This window comes from Rana temporaria, chromosome 10 (genome assembly GCF_905171775.1).
Source record: "Rana temporaria chromosome 10, aRanTem1.1, whole genome shotgun sequence".
In the NCBI taxonomy this organism is placed as follows: Eukaryota; Metazoa; Chordata; class Amphibia; order Anura; family Ranidae; genus Rana; species Rana temporaria.
Window position 1 is genome coordinate 59434253 of NC_053498.1, and position 20522 is coordinate 59454774.

General features: G+C 47.5%; 1 protein-coding gene across 2 annotated transcripts in view; it reads left to right on the plus strand.

Moving 5' to 3' along the window:
* LOC120915114 (apolipoprotein A-IV-like) overlaps positions 1 to 20522 on the plus strand; it is a 39166-nt gene that overhangs the window by 7213 nt on the left and 11431 nt on the right. The window contains exon 1 of one of the 2 annotated variants that reach the window (XM_040325362.1): positions 19996 to 20276. The exons of the other annotated variant lie outside the window; for it this stretch is intronic. The gene's annotated coding sequence lies outside the window, so the exon portion shown is untranslated. Of the gene's footprint in view, positions 1 to 19995; positions 20277 to 20522 lie in introns of those variants that run through there. 2 annotated transcript variants of the gene reach the window in all.

Here is a 20522-nt window from a genome sequence, read left to right on the forward strand (position 1 = left end):
AAAAGCCCTGTTTCCAGCATCCAAGATGGCCGCCGCGTCCCGAGACGTCACTGCGCATGCGCCGCGCACGCGCCGCGCATGCGCAGAAGCGCCGGCGCCCGTGATACAGGAAGTACTGCATCAGGGCGTCGGGATCCTTAGTAAATGTAGGTGCCAATGCACCAATAGTGTGGGCGCCGACCAGCACGGCCCCCCTGCCATAACGAGGGGTCAGCTGCACCTAGTGACACCTGCGGCTCCGCCCCTGACACAGGCCAGACCCCCCAGACTGTCAGAGTGACAGGGCACCTGCTGGAAAAAAAGTTTTTTTTTTTTTTTTGCACAGCATTACAATGGATATTTATTTATTTATTTATTTTTTTAAAAGGAAAACATATATATAGCACAGCAGAAGTAAAACAAAAAGGGAAAGAAATGTCTGGCCTGGGGTAGTGGAGCCGATCCTTCCGCAGCTTCCATGTCATTCATCGGTGCTCCTGGCAGTTTGCGTTCCTATGAGGAAACTCTGCGTTGCGACCCCAACAGATCCACAGAGGGGTCTCCCAGCTTATTAGCGCTATTAGCGGCCCAAGAACAGGGACTGCGCGCGGGAAAGGCTAAACCCGGCGGACGCTGCCGACTGCAGAGGTATGGACATACTTCTACTCTTCACCAGTACAAGAAGGTATGGAGGAAAAAAAGGAGAATGTTGGGGGAGGGGCTATGCCTTTAATTTATTCTATTCACTAGTCCTGAGGGAGGAGTCGAGGCGGAGCTCTATCACTAGTATGCTGCCATGGAGGCACCAGGAAAGTGTCATTGCCTAACATTTCCAAGGAACAGTTGCGTGATATTTTACCTCAGAAGCCAAGATGCCTCTAAACTGTGTAAACAATGCAGAGAGCTTCTGTAGTATGATGCAGTGGTAAAATAGGGGATCAGGACAAGAGTTGGACTCTCATTATTGTTTCTACACTTGTACAACTTATATGTGTCACTGGCTAAACAAGAAGAAAAAGCCCATGCCTTTCGCAGTCCAACTGGTGGAGGGAGCATAAAAATGTTATGTTATTGGTATCAATAAAAATATACATGTATAATGATTGGTGTGGCACCATTCTCATTGCTATATTACATTTCATATCCCCCTCATAATTTTGAATTATTTTGATGCAATTTTGACCTTATGCTGTATCTTGGAAACTGGAGCCAATTAATACTCAGAACTTATATTTCTTTTATTTGTGACCCAATTTTGGTAAAATTTAGCTAGTTTAATTTCCAAGCCATCTTCCTTGTAGACCAGTGTAATGCAAGAGAAGTCAGCCAGGCCAAGTCATACACAGGAACATAAGCAGGAACACACAAGAGGTATTGACGATGCAAGGGCAAGGAGAGAATGAGCTAAGCTGCTTAACCACTTACAAATCTGCATTATACGACAGAGCTTTGAAGTGGAATATCGTTGTTATGGCAGTGGTCTTAGTGGCATATTCTTCGTGAGATCACTTTTATCTGTGGTGGGAGAGGGCCCCCCTCCCGCACGCTCTGGTGCCCCCTCCGCCGCTTACCGGAGCCTCCAGCAGCGGAGGAGGCGATCGGATTCTGTCTCCTCTGTGGTATGAAGCTGAGTGAGGGAAAAATGGACCCCACCCGGCTCCATAGCAATTCAGGGTGTAAGTGACAATAAAATGTCACTTCAGCCCATAGCTGAAGTGACTTTTTCAAACAACATTTTTTTTATCATTGCATTTTAATGTAAATATGAGATCTGCAGTCTTTTTGACTCCAGATCTCATATTTAAGAGGTCCTGTCATGCTTTTTTTTCTATTACAATGGATGTTTACAATTTGGCATTGGATATGACATGTCAAATTGCATGCCAAATCGCTGCAATGTGAACCAGGGCTTAAGCAAGGTTTTTCTTTCTGTGTTGGAGGCTCTGTTTAATTAAATCACCTTTGTAGTGGTGCTCTCACGTATTCCAGCATCGGGTATGCAAATTAAGTTTTACAGCGATCCACGAAGATCCGCGCGTTCGTCGCAATCCCGTACGTCGTCGCTAGTCGTTTTTACCCGTCGCAAAGTTACACCTGCTTTAACATGGCTTATCTTTAGATAATTTTTTTACACCTGCTTTAACATGGCTTATCTTAAGATCAGCCATGTTAAAGGATGGCCGTCGTTCCCGCGTCGAATTTCGATTTTTATTTTTTTGCGTAAGACGTCCGGGAATACAAAACGCCATAACGCACGTCGCATTTAAAAAAAAACATCAGGGCGCCGTAATTTCACGCAATGCACGTTGGGAAATTTCCTAACGGAGCATGCGCAGACCGTTCGGCGCGGGAACGCGCCTAATTTAAATGGTGCCCTCCCCATTTGAATTAGGCGGGCTTGCGCCGAGCGCATTTACGTTACACCGCCGCAAGTTTACAGGTAAGAGCTTTGTGAATCAGGCACTTACGCTGTAAACCTGCAGCGGTGTAACGTAAATGGGATACGTTACGCTGCCGTGGAGCAACGTAAATGTATCTGAATCTGGCCCTGTGTCTCCTCGCAGGGATGTAGTTCCAAGATGGGGGGTGAGCACGCTGACTAACCCCCAGCCAGAAAGGCTCGGGTGATGGGAGCAAGCTTACTGAGGAGAAACAGGAAGTGAGAAATTCAGACAAAGAAAAAAAACTTTTAGAAGGGAAATCAAAGGAAAAGGTAAGTGAACCAACAATGCACTAGCTTAAAGGAACCTATTTAGAAAATAAAAAACCTTTACAACCCCTTTAATGTTTAGTTGATGATCAATGTTATATATAATTTCAGAGCATTAACATATTTTATTAAACAAAAAAAAATATTTACAAAGATCTTGAAGCTTAATTGTGAGACAACAGATATTTAAGCCACCTACATGCAAACTATAATTATATGTGTTGTGTATCTGTTTAAGTTTGGCTTGTAAAATGTTCTGCTGCTTTGAAATGAAGCATAGCAGCATCAGCAGCGTGTATTCAGAACGAGGGAAGCATTTTTAGAGCTTAGGTAACGCTACGATTCACAAAAAACAATTTCTCATTTGCGAAGTATTAGAGCTTTACATAAAAAGTGCAATTCTGAAATGCTTTGACCATATCAACACCAAGAAGCAAACCAGCCAAAGCAAATAAAAGCACTTTGAATAAAAGCTAATGGTACATTACCAAAACAGCTTCTTAGTAGAGAGATGTTGTGACAAGACTGTTGTACAATATGTACAAGATAGCTTTCATTACCATTACTCAAGATGAGTGAACACTTAAACTTGATGTTTAAAATTAAAATACTACATTAAAAATAATGTCACAAGTCCAACTTCGCATCTCCACATTGGATAAAGCCTTACTTCAACCAAACCATACCCATTTGATTTGTACCGTTTACCACATTCTCCTAAATAGTATAGTTACATAGATAATTGGGTTGAAAAAAAGTCCACCCAGTTCAACCAACAGAGAAAAAAACATTTAAAAAATATAATAAAAAGGAACACAATTACCATTTAAAAGTTACAAAGAACAGAATATGGAAAAAGCAAATCAAGGCTGCAAAAATTGAAAACGAATGAGATGTTGCAAATAAGAGTAGGGCAAACCTCAAAACATTCTTCAAATATATAAACAGTAAAAAGGTTCGGTCTGAGAATGGAGGCCATTTACCAGATAATTCTGAGTTTGTGACTGGGGACAAAAAGAAGGCAAATGTCTTAAATACCTTCTTAAGTTCTGTGTATACAAAGTAAAATGAGGGAGCTCAAGTCCTTAATGGGGATAGTATTGACATATCCCCAAAATGATCCACAATGGCTTAAAATTGACATGGTCTAGAAACATTTAGACAGAATAAAGGTGCATAAAGAACCTTTGCTGTAGCAAATTGGATCATGCTCTGCTGGGGTTTTGTGCCTTCCTCTGGATCAACTGTGGGTATAGAATTGGGTATATGTAGACAGAGAAGAATATACCCCCTGGATGGGACTTTACAAGCCAAACATGGTATAGGTATAAAAATATGTTTATTGGGACAAGATAACCATGTTGGCACTTGATACAAGCGCACACTGTGCACCTAGGTGCATAAAAACAGAAAAAGTGCAAATTACAACAAAATACCACCAAGGACAATAAGTGTGCCAAAGTTGGCAAAAAAATATATATAACAAAACAACAAACAAAACATAAAAGCACTCTCCGAAGTGGGCGATGTGGGGGTTTTCCAGACGCGTTTCTGGTTAACAAACCGGCATCAGGGGCCACAGGAGCAGAGTAGTGCAAGTTGCAATTCACATAATGGACTGGGTGACAAACAAAACAAAGACAGCGCCAAAAATATCCAAGTGTAAAATTACACCTGAAAGCATGTATAACTGGAAGATGTAAACATATCATGTATGAAAAATCAATGTTGATTGGCAGCTAAAAGGATGTGCACACCAGGAGTGGTGTAAAAGAAGAAAACAAATCTGAAAAATCCTTCAAAGTAGCGCTAAAACAAAGGAGATTATAGGAGTCCCACAATCATGTGAAATGAAAGGTTTATTTAAAACTTGTATGAGTCTCAAAAGCAACAGTCTCCAGATTGTCAATTCTGTGATGCAACACAGTACAGTGTGAGCTGACCGCTTGTTAATAATCCTTCAAACCAATGAGCACAGAGCTAAAAGTCACCGAAGCGTTCCTGCACAACGCAGACCTCTCCCATAGGAGAAGAGTCTCACAAGTGGTAAGCTTGCAACAACAGCTGTGGGTACTGTACCACTCTCTTACCATAACCCGGAGGGATATATGGGACGTGCAGATAGACAGATGATCCGTCAGCTGTGGAAGGGAGGAAGGACGCTGTCAGACCCCGTGCTCTGTAAGCAGTCGCAGCGCGCGCTCCTCTCAAACGAAACAGGACGTCTCACTGACGCTGAGTAGGGGGCGGTGCTGACCTCGCAGAATGCTGGTGCGGGATGGGATGGAGGATCAGAAGTATGGCTGTAACAAGCCAACAGGGCGGAGAGCTGGATGGATACACAGGCGTTCTGGATCGTGGAATCAGAAGGATTCTGTGTAGTAGTCCATACGGAGATGTTAACTGGCTACACTGGCTGCAATCTGGAGATAGTTGCTGCCACCACACTAGGACGACATGTATCGGGACTGAGCCCTTCATCAGGTCAATAGGAAGTGGCTGGGAGGGATTTATTTATAGGAGACCAATACCTGTGGGACAGGACTTAGCCGTGCAGTATGCGCCTCAATCAGATGTGACCTAGCAGCAACAGCCTCTTTAATAAAATACAACACCAAATACATAAAACACCTTAAAACACATTAATAACATACAACGCTGGAAAAAATGGGATAAATTAGCAAAAAATAAATGTTACGGAACCATGAACCAGACGTACAACAAGAGATAAGTGAAAATAAGAAGGCTTTATTGAAAATCAAGCTGTAAAGCAAAAGTCCAAACGGATGGTGAAACCAGAGGTCAGGAACCAGAAGAGTAGTCAGACGAAGCCAGGATCAGGAACCAGCAGGGAAGTCAGACGAAGCCAGGATCAGGAACCAGCAGGGAAGTCAGACGAAGCCAGGATCAGGAACCAGCAGGGAAGTCAGACGAAGCCAGGATCAGAAGCAGCAGCAGCAGTCTTAGAAGCATGTGAACACAGGAGGACCAAGCAAGGAACTGAAGCCACAGACCTCCTATATAATGAGCCAGGCATCCAGCTCCTCCCAGTGGGAAGGAGGAGCCGCAGGGTGGGAGGCTACAAGAGACCTAGAAACCAAGATGGCCTCCAGCACATGTCAAACGAAGGAGACAGGAGAGAGGTAAGACCATGACAATAAATAAATGAATAAAATGAGATACGTGAGAGAAAGAGGGAGGGGGAGGGGGAAAGAAAGGCTGGAGTACCGATAGTGGCCAGCATGGAGAGCCTTACATCAGGTCTCTCACATTATATCGATTATTTTTTGCAACCCATGGTCACGGCACTCCCTTCCTACATTAAAGACTCAGGGCACATTATTGAGTCCCTCGAACATTACAAGTGGGACAATAGTTATCTATGGGCGTCCTTAGACGTTGTATCCCTATACACGTCCATCCCCCATACTGTGGGATTGGAAGCCCTCAAACATTTCCTGTCTAAAGATGAAGACATGAATTCCCATCAAGCTCAATTCCTGTTGAATATCACTGATTTCTGCCTTCAACACAATTATTTTGTGTTCCGTGACAGGTTTTATATACAAACCAACGGCACTGCTATGGGAGCCAATTTTGCACCCTCGTATGCCAACCTTGTCATGGGGTACTGGGAAGAGAAATTTATATGGGCACATAATCCATATGCACGGTACATCGTTTATTTTGGCCACTTCATCGATGATATTGTGCTCATTTGGAGTGGCACTGTGGAACAATTCCATGCCTTTGTTTCACATCGCAACTCTAATATGCTAGATCTTAAATTTACATATGTGTGTGATCCTTCAGAGTTAGTGTTTTAAGATTTGGTCCTCTATCACGAAGAGGAGAAAATCTGTACTAAGAATTTTTGCAAACCGACCAGCGGTAATGCATATTTACATTATATTATAGAAGCTGCCATCATCCATCATGGACCAACAACATACCTAATGGACAAATCCAGAGATTAAGAAGAAACTGTACTAACGACATTGACTATGAGGACCAGAGTTCAGCCCTTACTAAAAAATATATAACTATGTAACTATATAACCTGGACCAGATGGCTTACACTCAAGGGTCCTCAAAGAGTTGAGTTTTGTTATATCTAACCCATTGTTTCTATTTTTCAGAAACTCTTTAATGACTGGCATAGTACCACTGGATTGGTATAAGGTCAATGTGGTGCCTATATTTAAAAAGGGATCAAAGTCTTTACCAAGTAACTACAGACTGGTTAGTTTAACTTCTATAACTGGGAAAATACTTAAGAGTTTAATAAAAGTGCATAGAATAGTTTTTGCTAGAAAATATTATTTTAAGAAAAAGTCAGCATGGATTCATGAAAAAGCAAAGTTGTCAAGGAGTTGCTAAGGATATAATTCATACAAAATAGTAAATGTCCACACGTACTTAAAAGAAAAAAAATTCTTTATCTACCATACAAACGAGCATACTAGCGTCAGCTACAGTATGCTTTTTTTTTGCGGTGTACTTACGGTTTAATCCGTAACTTTCGTTTCAGACTCCGGCCGGGAAATGGGCGTTCCTATGAAGAGGGGTACATAATTGACGTCCAGCTATGGCGCGTCATGCCTTCCGAAAAAAGCCGAAATAGGACGCTGACATATACGGCGCCTACGCAGTCAGCTCCTAGTCTGTGCGCCGTGAAGAGCCGAGCCCTACTCCGGCTATTTTCGGAACGTGTGACGCGTCAATCATGTTCCACTCTTCATAGTAACGGCCATTCCCCGCGGGTGTCTGAAACTAAACCTACGGATTAAATCGTAAGTACAGCACAAAAAAAAAAATAAAGGCATACTTTAGCTGACGCTAGTATGCTGGATTGCATGGTAGAAAGTTGATTTTTAGGGTGAACCTCCGCTTTAAAATAAGCACAATAATTACTAAAGCAGCGCTGCTGTCACTTCCTATTGTGACCAGCTTTCATGTGAAAAAATTTTAAAAACGTCGTGAAAAAATAGAGCATGTTCGAATTTTTTTGGGCCGTTTTTCAGAACCAGAAAAATGCTGTGAAGCCCACACGATCGTTTTTAATGACATTAAAAAAACTTATTTTTTTTACCCGAAAAATGATCGTGTGTACGCGGCATTACACAGTGACTGTGGGGCAACTGATAGACCCAGTGGGGGCCCATCCATAGGGGGCGCCCGGGCGCTGCCCCCCCCCCCCTCCTGTAGCCACCCAAAAAAATTTTTAATGGCCCCTTTAAGAAAAAAATATGTCCTTTAATAGACTGCACTATTTTCTGAGCGCCGGCCACGTGCATTATGGGAAGCACCACATCAATGAAATCATGAGATTGAAGACGCTGCGCTTTATTTGCTACCTTTTGTCCCGCCTTGTGAGGCTTCTGATGCGCTGAGTAGCTTCCGCCAGGCTCTCGTAGTATCTATTACTACGGCCAGGCAGTTTGATTGACATCTGAGTTAGATGTCACTTACTGTTTTCTCTCTCTCATTGCGCCTGAGAGAGAGAAAACCGGAAGTATGAGGAGGGACTCCTCCATGGCCGCTTGTTGTTAAGTAGAATCTGTAATTTTGAACTGGTACTTTTTTAAAGTGTAGCTCCAGCCATAAAATCTATTTTTAAGCTTTTATGAAAACATAGAGAAGGGTTATCACCCCTGTAACATTTGTTTTGCTGTCTGTGTGCATCTGTTCAGAAGATTGCAATTCACTTTCTGTCCCAATGACAAATGATTTTGTGAAACAAGAATTGTTGATAAAGCATCAGGAGACAGACGCCTTTTACAGAAGAGAATTTCCCTTCCTAGGGGTAGATTTTCTCTCACTTCCTGTTGTCTCCTTTCGTTTGCAAGTAGGAGTCGTTTGTAAGTTGGATGTTTGAAAGGGCCTGCCGTATACTCTGCAGAAATTTGGGCCCTAGGTGTTGGTGTTGCCACAACACTGTAAGCCCTCACAGTTAGTCTTGGTGGGCGCTGGAACACCCTGCTGTGTGAACTATTATATCAAGAAATGTAATTACATGCCATTGTTGAACAGTGGTAGAAAAATTGGGCCTTTGGTGCGGGCGCTGGTGCCACAACATTGTAAGTCCTCACAGTTACTCTTGGTGGGTGCAGAAATGGGCTCGGCTGTGAAATATTAGATCAAAAATTGTAATTACAGGCCCCTGTTGAAAAGGGGCAGAAAATTGGGCCTTTGTTGGTGGTGGTGGTGGTGCTGGTGCCACAACTCTGTAAGCCCTCACAGTTACTCTTGGTGGGCACAGGAATGGGCCCTGCTGTGAAATATTAGATCAAGAATTGTAATTACATGCCCGGTTGAACAGGGGCTGAAAAATTGGGCCTTTGTTGGTGGTGGTGCTGGTGCCACAACACTGCAACCCCTCATAGATACTCTAGTTGGAGCGCAGGAATTAGCCCGCTGCAAAGTATTGCATCAAAAATTGTAATTACACGCCCCTGTTAAACAGGGGCAGAAAAATTGGGCCTTAGCCACTGGTGGCGGTGCCTAGAACCAAAAATGTTCTTACAAGCTATCAGCATGATCATTGAGGAGGAAAAGGATAGTCACTCAGCATAACAGGATAGTCACTCAGCATCAGCATAGGCAGTCTTAAAGGGTTCTGACATTTCAAAAAAAAAAAAATTCAGTTACATCAGCATCAGGTGCCTGGTAGCTGGTGGTGATCCAAGGCTGATTCATTTTTATGAAGGTCAGTCGATCAACCGAGACGGTGGAGAGACGCACCATGTGATCGGTTACAAAGCCTCCAGCAGCACTGAATGTGCGTTCTGAAAGAAGGCTGGATGCAGGACAAGCCAGTAGCTCAATTGCATACTGTGCAAGCTCTGGCCAGTGATCCTTCCTCAAGACCCAGTAAGCCAGAGGATTTTTGGTGGGAAAGGTGTCCAAGTCTGATCTTGCCCCTAGGTACTCCCGGACCATGTAAACCAGACGCTGGTGATGGTTGCTGGAACCGGTCATACCTTGGGGCTGCAGACTAAAAAATTGTCTGAACGCATCGGTCAGAAGGCCACCTTCTCCACCGCTCCTTCTGTGACTGACTGAAGCCTCAGCAACACATTGTCCAGGACCAGGATTTTGTAACCTCCCAGTATCTGGGAACGCGTTGTACAGACCTTTCTGCAAGGCCTCCTGAAGATGTTTCATCTTCTGCTCCCTCTGTGCCGGCAAGATAAGGTCCGCAACCTTATTCTTGTAATGTGGATCAAGAAGGGTTGCCAGCCAGTAATGATCCCTCACCTTGATAGCACGAATACAAGGATCCTTCCGCAGTCTTTGCAGGATCAGGGAGGCCATACAACGTAGGTTTGCTGAGGCATTCAGTGCGGAGTCCTCTGGGTCACTGAGGACGACATGATCCGCCACCTTGTCCCAGCCACGTACAAGTCCATGGGTTTCTTGGGCCTGTAATTGATCCCTTGAAGACTGCTGCTGATGCTGAGTGCTAGGCTCCACCTCCATGCTGAAACAATCCACCTCCTTGTCCACTTCTTGTGTGATAGGCGGGCAAGCAGGAACACTGTCTGGATAAAGGGGGCCTTGAGAGGTAAGGAAGTCCTCCTCTTCCTCCCTCTGTTCTGCCTCAAGGGCCCTGTCCATTATTCCATGCAGCGTGTGGGGACAGTCTCACTGATGCATGCACTGTCACTGCTCACCATTCTCGTGGCCTCCTAAAATGGTGACAGGACAGTGCATGCATCCCTGATCATGGCCCACTGGCGTGGGGAAAAAAAACAAGCTCCCCTGACCCTGTCCTGCTGCCATATTGGCACAGATACTCATTGATGGCCCTCTGCTGCGTGTGCAGCCGCTGCAGCATGGCCAACGTAGAGTTCCACCTGGTGGGCATGTCACAGATTAGGCGGTTCCTGGGCAGGTTTTATTCCTTTTGTGGGTCTGCCAGCCGAGAACTGGCATTATATGACCGCTGGAAATGCACACAGACTTTCCTGGCCTGTTCAGCACATCCTGTAAGCCCGGGTACCAGTCCAAGAACCACTGCACCACCAAGTTAAGGACATGAGCAAAACAGGGCACATGGGTCAGTTGTCCCTGTCGCAGGGCGGAGAGGAGGTTGGTGCCATTGTTGCAAACCACCATTCCTGGCTTAAGCTGGCGTGGCGTCAACCACCTCTGAGCCTGCCCCTGCAGAGCTGACAGAACCTCTGGCCCAGTGAGGCACCTCTCCCCCAAGCACACCAGCTCAAGCACCACATGGCATCTCTTTTCCTACGTACCTGTGTAGCCCCTTGAATGCCTACGGAGCACCGCTGGTTCTGAGGACACATCAGCACAGGAAAAGGCCACAGAGGAAGAAGAAGAGGAGGGGGTGGAGGAGAGAGGTGTGTCACAACCAGTAGTAGCATTTTGGAGGCGTGGTGGCGGAACAACCTCCAACACTACTGTACCTTGTCCTGACGCCCTGTCCAGCGAGGCATGCACATTGCCTTCCACATGATGGTAGAGAGCGGAATTGCCTTCCGTGTGTTACGGAACCATGAACCAGACGTACAACAAGAGATAAGTGAAAATAAGAAGGCTTTATTGAAAATCAAGCTGTAAAGCAAAAGTCCAACGGATGGTGAAACCAGAGGTCAGGAACCAGAAGGGTAGTCAGACGAAGCCAGGATCAGGAACCAGCAGGGAAGTCAGACGAAGCCAGGATCAGGAACCAGCAGGGAAGTCAGACGAGGCCAGGATCAGAACCAGAAGCAGCAGCAGTCTTAGAAGCATGTGCACACAGGAGGACCAAGCAAGGAACTGAAGTCACAGACCTCCTATATATGTGAGCCAGGTATCCAGCTCCTCCCAGTGGGAAGGAGGAGCCACAGGGTGGGAGGCTACAAGAGACCTAGAAACCAAGATGGCCGCCAGCACATGTCAAACGAAGGAGACAGGAGAGAGGTAAGACCATGACAGTACCTCCCCCTCAAGGGCCCCTCCTCCGCGGTGCAAAAAACGGTTTCTGAGGGAAGCGTGCGTGGAAGGCTCGGAGCAAGGCAGGAGCATGGACATCTGCGGAGGGAACCCAGGAACGCTCCTCAGGACCATAACCACGCCAGTGGACCAAAAACTGCACCCGACCGCGGACCAGGCGTGAGTCCAGGATATTGCTCACCTCATACTCCTCGTGATTGCCCACTTGGACCGGACGAGGCCGAGGAACCGAGGAAGTGAAGCGATTGCACACCAGTGGCTTCAACAGGGAGACATGAAACACGTTGGAGATCCGCATGCCAGGTGGAAGCGCAAGGGCATAGGCTACCGGGTTTACCCTGCGAAGCACTCGGAAGGGACCAACAAAGCGAGGAGCCAGCTTGGGAGTGGGCACTCGAAGGTTGAGGTTGCGGGTGGACAACCATACGCGGTCTCCGACCTGGTAGGAAGGAGCAGGCGCTCGTCTGCGATCAGCCTGGAGTTTCTGGCGCTGCGCAGAGACCTCAAGGGACCTCTGGATCTGTACCCAAGAAGCACGTAGAGCAGAAAGGTGATCCTCCACAGCCGGAATATCCTGGGGAGAGAATGCCTCCGGTAACACGGCAGGTTGGAACCCATAATTGGCCATGAAGGGAGACGTCCCAGAGGAAGAGTTCACAGCCGTGTTCCTGGCAAACTCAGCCCAAGGCAGGAGGTCAACCCAATTGTCCTGGTGATCGGAGACATAGCAACGAAGGAATTGCTCCAAGGCCTGATTGGATCGTTCTGCGGCCCCATTGGACTGAGGGTGGTAGGCCGAGGAGAAGGAGAGATGAATCCCCAACTGGGAGCAAAAGGCGCGCCAGAACCTGGACACAAACTGACTCCCCCGATCCGACACTATCTCTTTGGGCAAACCGTGCAACCGGAAGACCTCCCGGGCAAAAATCGTGGCCAACTCTTGTGCAGAGGGTAACTTCTTGAGAGGAACACAGTGGCACATTTTGGAAAACCGATCCACAATCATGAGAATGACCGTATGGCCTCGGGATGCAGGGAGGTCCACAATGAAATCCATCCCCAGGTGTGACCATGGGCGCTCCCCGGTGGCTATGGGTTGCAGCAGGCCCAACGGAAGGTGCCGACGGGACTTACTTTGGGCACAAACGGAGCATGCCGCTACATATGCGGCGATGTCGGAACGTAGGGAAGGCCACCAGAACAGACGTGAAACAGCCCAGGACAGCTGATTCTTACCAGGATGCCCCGCGGTCTTGGAGTTATGGTAGGTTCGCAACAACCGAGTGCGCAACTCCTCAGGCACAAAACATCTGCCGTTGGGTGTCCCAGAGGGAGCACCAGACTGAGCCGCCAAAATCTGCTCACCAAGGGGAGAGGTCAGGCTGGTGCGAATGGCGGCCAGGATCTGATTCGGAGGTATGACCGAAGTCGGTATAGATTCCTCCCTGGACAGCTCGGAGTACTGCCGTGATAAGGCATCCGCCCTGATGTTCTTGGAACCAGGTAGGTAGGAGACCACGTAATTAAAACGTGACAAGAACAGAGCCCATCTGGCCTGACGTGGTGTCAATCTCTTGGCCTCAGAAAGGTAGGTCAGATTCTTGTGGTCCGTCAGGATGAGAACCGGAACCACCGAGCCCTCGAGCAAGTGCCTCCACTCTTTGAGAGCCTGCACTATGGCCAATAACTCCCTGTCACCAATCTGATAGTTGCACTCCGCGGGTGACAGTTTCCGGGAGTAAAACCCACAAGGAAGCAGCGGACCCTCTGGTGTCCTACGCTGAGACAGAAGGGCGCCTACTCCCGTCTCGGATGCGTCCACCTCGAGGACAAAGGGCAACCCAGGGTTGGGATGAGACAGAATCGGAGCTGACACAAAGGCGGATTTTAGGGCCTCAAAAGCCCGGATGGCCTCGAGCGGCCAGACCTGGGAATTACTGCCCTTCCTGGTCAGATCCGTGAGAGGCTTGGCCAGCATGGAGAAGTCCCTGATGAACTTCCGATAATAATTGGCGAAGCCCAAAAAACGCTGCAAGGAACGAAGACCACTGGGCTGAGGCCACTGTAAGACAGCCGAAACCTTCTCAGGATCCATGGAGAACCCCTCAGCGGAAATGATGTAACCTAGGAAGGTTACCTGGGATCGGTGAAATTCGCATTTCTCAAGCTTACCGAACAGCTTGTTCTCTCGTAACCGTTGCAACACTCGTTTGACATCCAGAATGTGGGCCTCCCTGGATTCAGAATATACCAAGATGTCATCCAAATAGACCACCACACACTGCTGCAACAGGTCACGGAAAACATCGTTGATGAATTCCTGAAAGACTGCGGGCGCATTGCACAACCCAAAGGGCATAACCAAGGATTCATAATGACCGGTCCTGGTGTTAAAGGCGGTCTTCCACTCATCGCCTGCCTTGATCCTTACCAGGTTATATGCCGCCCTCAGGTCGAGTTTGGTAAAGACCGTGGCCCCTTTAAGGCGATCGAACAGCTCGGAAATCAAGGGTATCGGGTAAGCGTTCTTGATCGTGATGCGATTGAGACCCCTGTAATCGATGCAAGGCCTCAACTCACCGCCCTTCTTTTTCACAAAGAAAAATCCAGCCCCTGCCGGGGACGAGGATTTGCGAATGTGACCACGGGACAGCGCCTCCATCACGTACTCCTCCATGGCCTCATTCTCCGCAACCGACAGTGGATAGACCTTGCCGCGAGGAGGAACGGCACCAGGTTGTAACACAATGGCACAATCATATGGGCGGTGCGGAGGTAGGGCAACTGCGCGTACCTTATCGAATACATCCCGGTACTCCTCGTATTCAGGAGGCAACAGAGAGTCCGAGGAAGTACACAGCAACTTGACAGGCCCATGGATGCACTTAGCCCCACACTGTGGTGACCATGAGAGGATCTCGGCTGATCTCCAGTCAAAAGTCGGATTATGCTTCTGGAGCCAGGGGTACCCCAAGACCACCGAGTAGTGTGGAGACGAAATAACTTGGAAGCAGACCGACTCTCTGTGAGCGGCACCAATGGCTACCCCCACTGGAAGGGTCTCATGAGTCACGTGTGACGGTTGGAGAGGTCTGCCGTCTATCGCCTCTAGAGCCAGCGGGGAACCTCGAGCCTGTAGAGGAATGGAATTGGCGGCAGCGAACTCACTATCAATGAAAAAACCACCAGCACCAGAGTCCACCAACGCCTGGGTCGTCACCGAGCCCCCGACCCAGGAGAGGACAACAGTGATCAGTGGTTTATCAATACGGGAAACCGGGGACGAGGAGACTCCACCCAAGATCTGCCCCCGACAGGATCTCAGGTGCGAGCGTTTCCCGGACGGTTCGGACATGCCAACCGAAAATGCCCATCGAGACCACAGTACATGCATCGGCCCTCGCGTCTCCGGAGTACCCTCTCCCCCTCGGACAAGCGAGCAAACCCCAGCTGCGAGGGTTCACCCCCAGACAAGTCAACACCAGGAGGCGTGGGAGGAGAGGGAGGCACGGGTGGGACAGCAAACGTAGGCGCCAAACTGTTAGGAGGCCTCCGCAGGCTCACCTTAAAGGAAGGTCTCTCCCTGAGTCTGGTGTCAATCAAAATCAGGAAAGAAATAAGAGCCTCGAGCTCCACTGGTAGGTCCTTAGCTGCAACCTCATCCTTCAAGGCATCCGAGAGACCATGAGAGAAAGCAGCGACCAGGGCCTCATTATTCCAACCTACCTCTGCTGCCAGGGTACGAAACTCAATGGCGTATTCGGCTACGGATCGTGAACCCTGTCTGACGGACATAAGGAGCTTCGCAGCAGAGGCGGCGCGAGCCGGAACATCGAATACCTTCCGAAGAGAAGCAACAAAACCGGAAAACTCGGCAACCACCGGATTGTTGTTCTCCCATAAAGGACTGGCCCAGGCCAAGGCCTTGTCCGAGAGCAGCGAGATCAAGAACCCCACCTTTGATCTCTCAGTGGGAAAGGCATGTGGCAGCAACTCGAAATAAATGCCCACTTGGTTAAGGAAACCTCGGCACTGAGTTGGCTCTCCCCCAAATCGCTGTGGAAGGGGGGCAGAACCGGACATACCCCGAAACACCGCAGGCGCAACAACAGGTGTCGAGGTAGACTCTGGCGCAACAGTCGGATCGGCCGTAGGAGCGGGCCCAGGAGCGACGACCGACCCATCGGCAACGGGAGCGAAATGAGCCGTGCGTTCAAGCAGGGTTTGCAACGCCACAGCGAACTGACCCAACAGGGACTCCAGCTGATCAAGTCTGGCAACCAGCGTGGGTAGCGAGGATGGCTCTGTACCATCAAAATTCATGGCTTGGTCCTAATGTTACGGAACCATGAACCAGACGTACAACAAGAGATAAGTGAAAATAAGAAGGCTTTATTGAAAATCAAGCTGTAAAGCAAAAGTCCAACGGATGGTGAAACCAGAGGTCAGGAACCAGAAGGGTAGTCAGACGAAGCCAGGATCAGGAACCAGCAGGGAAGTCAGACGAAGCCAGGATCAGGAACCAGCAGGGAAGTCAGACGAGGCCAGGATCAGAACCAGAAGCAGCAGCAGTCTTAGAAGCATGTGCACACAGGAGGACCAAGCAAGGAACTGAAGTCACAGACCTCCTATATATGTGAGCCAGGTATCCAGCTCCTCCCAGTGGGAAGGAGGAGCCACAGGGTGGGAGGCTACAAGAGACCTAGAAACCAAGATGGCCGCCAGCACATGTCAAACGAAGGAGACAGGAGAGAGGTAAGACCATGACACCGTGAGAAAAAGTGGCGTTTGGGAACTTGCCACTGAGGTACCGCACATTCCACAAACTCACGGAAGGGGGCAGAATCTACCAACTGAAAAGGCAGCAGTTGAAATGCTAGCAATTTAGCTAAGCTAGCATTCAACCGCTGGGCATGTCAATGGCTGGGAGAGAACTTCTTTCGGGGCTGCAGCAGCTGGGGCAGGGAAATTTGCCTGGTACAATCTGCCATCGGTGTACCGATAGTAGATTGCCCGCAAGTATTTGGCTGTGACACACCTAATTCTACACCTTCAGTCCTATCAGTGCAGGCTTCAGAGAGGACTGAGGGTTTAGTGTGGTTGAAGATCCCAGCTGATGAGGAGCAAGGAGATGTCTGCTTTGTTCTTTGGTGTGGGTCTTTGAGGTACGCTTGCCAACGAACTGCATGGCAGGTTGACATATGTCTGTTCAAGCATGTGGTGCCCAAGCGGGTGATGTTTTGGCCACGCGAGATACGCTTGAGACATATGTTGCAAATAGCAGCGGTGCGATCTGATGCACTCGTCTCAAAAAAGGCCCACACCAAAATACTTTTGGAATAACGCTGAGAGACAGCAGCACCCTGCAGATGCGTTGTGATGCAGTAGGTGTGCTGCCCTTAAGCTGGCCCCTGGAGGGCATCCTGCCTTGTTGGAGATGTGCCTGTGCCTCCTCCTCCTCCTCTCTCCTATCAGGCACCCACGTAGAGTCAGTGACCTCATCATCCCCTCCCTCCTCATCACTGTAGAAAACCTGGCAGTATGTTGCAGCTGGGGGAACATGACTGCCACGTTACTTCCTTCCTCTAGCTGTGTACCATCATCGGAGCCTTCAAAACACTGCGCATCCTCCTGCAGCATGTACCCAACACTGTGGTCAAACAGTTCGGGGGACTCCTCAGGAGGACATGGTGGGCCTAGGAGTGACTGATGCCATTGAGCAGAGGAAAGAGGCCGCGTTGGCAGCTGCTTTGCCCGACAAAGTACCCTGAGCCTGGGTGAGAGAGGATGAGGAGGATGAGGACGGCTTGGTCATCCACTCTACCAAGTGGATGACCGGCATGTTGCGGCTCAACAAGGCCAGCTGCCGAAAAAAAGGACGAGCGTGTCCCACGGGCCGCGTGCTGATGAGGATGCACCGTGTCCACGACCAGCACTGGTGCCTCTAGACGCAGAGCCCGCTTGCCCTCTTTTATCGGCTCGTGACTCTCTGCCTCTCCTTGTTGTCCTTCCAGACATACTAATGGCCTGCAGAGGACACAGACAGTACACCACATGAAAGTACTTGCAGCAATATACCCTGCCTGTAGTATTAATATGAGCAGATCCCTGTTTCTAGGAGTAAATATGAGAAACACCAGCTTTACGTTAGGTGCACAATCTGCAGAGGACATAGACAGTACACACACCACGTAGCTTTAGGTGCACACTGCAGAGGACACAGACAGTACACACACCACGTAGCTTTAGGTGCACACTGCAGAGGACACAGACAGTACACCACGTGAAAGTACTTGCAGCAATATACCCTGCCTTTAGTATTAATATGAGAAGATCTCTGCTTCTAGGAGTAAATATGAGAAACACCAGCTTTACATTAGGTGCACAATGTGCAGAGGACACGGACAGTACACACACCATGTAGCTTTAGGTGCACACTGCAGAGGACACAGACAGTACACCACGTGAGAATACTGAAGCTAGCACAATCACCTGCCTGCCTGTCAGTAAATTAGGAAGAGCGTATCAAGCTAAACTATACAGTGTATAAATATATATACAACACCTGGGATGCATATATATCCTCTACACACTAACTTTAACTGACTAGCCTGCCTGCCTGCTCTATCTACCTACAAAAAATGACACTCTCTCTCTCTCTCTCTCTCTGTGTCTTCTCTTAACCACAGCAACACACTACACAAGGCCGACCTGCAGGCGGCCATTTTTAGTGTGGGGCGTGTACTTAACCCCCTAAGCCATAATTGGCCAAAGCCACCCTGGCTTTGGCCAATTATGGCTCTCTGTTTTTTGCAAGCTGTGATGCCGCAGTGAATTATGGGCCGTGACACGCTACTCAAATTTGGTGCAAACGGCCCGTAACATTCGTATTTCGACGAACTGTCGAACATACGATGTTCGAGTCGAACGTGAGTTCGACACGAACACGAAGCTCATCCCGAATGGCAACCTGGGGGCCTTCTGTACACAGTTGGTATACATAACTTCTCCAGAAATATAATTTCCTGCTTATGTAATTGGCTTACTGATTTCCCATAATGTCTTTACTAAGATACAAGTCATGTTTTAGGCAATCTCTACTATTTCATTTTTGAAGGGATGTTCCTAAAGGGTTAACTTCTTTGAATATTCCTCATTAGAAGACTTGAATTGCATCAGCTGATTAATAACGAAAACGTACCCCGTTTAGATTCACTTTGTACATAAACATAATCAGACTAAGAGCTTTTTCTTCACAGCAAAAAGAGGTAGGAGTCTAGCAAGTTTGTTAAAATCTCTGCAATGTACATGGATCACCCAGTGGGTGATCAATGAAAGTGGAGTTACTCTTTACAGAAGTCCTAAACACTGTGTATGCCACAGATAAATGAAAATCTCATTTATCCACTTAAGGACCGCCGCCTGTACATATAAGTCAGCAGAGCGGCCCCGCTGGGCATTGGCACCTACAGGTACATCCCCTTTAAGATGCGAGCCGTGGGTCGCGTGCACGCCGGCAGCGGTGTGCTCGCGACCCGATCCGGAGCTCCATGAACTGTGCCCACAGGACCTGTGGACTCGATCGCCATCGGTGTCCCACGATCGGGTCACAGAGCTAAAACAAACATCTCCCTGTTCTTCTCAGTGACACTTTCAGTGATCGTCTGTTCCCTGTCATCGGGAACAGCGATCAATGACGTGTCACGCCAAACCACACCCCCTAACAATTATAAACACTTCTAGGTCACACTTAACCCCTTCAGCTCCCCCTACAGGTTAACCCCTTCACTGCCAATATAATTTTTACAGTAATTCACTGTAAAAATGACAATGGCCCCAAAATGGTGTCAAAAGCATTCGATGTGTCCGCCATAATGTCGCAGTCACGATAAAAAAAAAAAAAACGCTGATCACCACCATAACTAGTAAAGAAAAAATATTATTAAAAATGCCATAAAACAGTCCCCTATTTTGTAGAAGCTATAACTTTTGTGCAAACCAATCAATAAACGCCTATTACGTTTTTTTTCACCAAAAATATGTAAAAAAATACGTATCGGACTAAACTGTGGAAAAAAAATGTATATATATTTTTTGGGGATATTTATTATAGCAAAAAGTAAAAAAAAAATGCATTTTTTTTCAAAATTGTCACTTTATTTTTGTTTATAGCGCAAAAAATAAAAAACGCAGAGGTGATCAAATACCACCAAAATAAAGCTCTAATTGTGGGAAAAAAAGGACGTCAATTTTTTTTGGGAGCCACGTCGTACGACCGCGCAATTGTCAGTTAAAGTGACGCAGTGCCGAATCAAGAAAAGTGGCCTTATCCTTTAGCAACAAAATGGTCCGGGGCTTAAGTGGTTAAAGAGCCACAAAATCATTTTGTTTTAGACAAATGACATCTAGAATGCATTGATCGGGACTCTGAGATCATCAAACTTCTAGCATTGTTATGAAAACAGAGAGGCATCAAGGACTCCACGCAGTAACATGAGCCGAGGTTCAGGTAGCTTGCTTGAAAACACATGTAGACAATGGGGATGGCCTAATATATATAACAGCATATAAAATCACCAATATATTCACACTGAAAGATTATTTGGAAGGATCAACAGCGATATATGAGGTAAGAAATGTTATCATACCTATTACTAAAAGCTAACGTGGGAGCAGCAGAATACATGATATTGAAGTGTTTGAAACCTTTTTACGCTGTGCATTCAATTCGCTATTAATTTATTATGTGGTTACTTGGCAAACATTTCTTCCCTACAACTGAGATTTTAGATAATAGCAGTTCAATTTAGAAAAAGCTGTTCTGCAGATGTAGCACTTGTAAAACTCTGACATTCACAGACATGACTAGGCATGA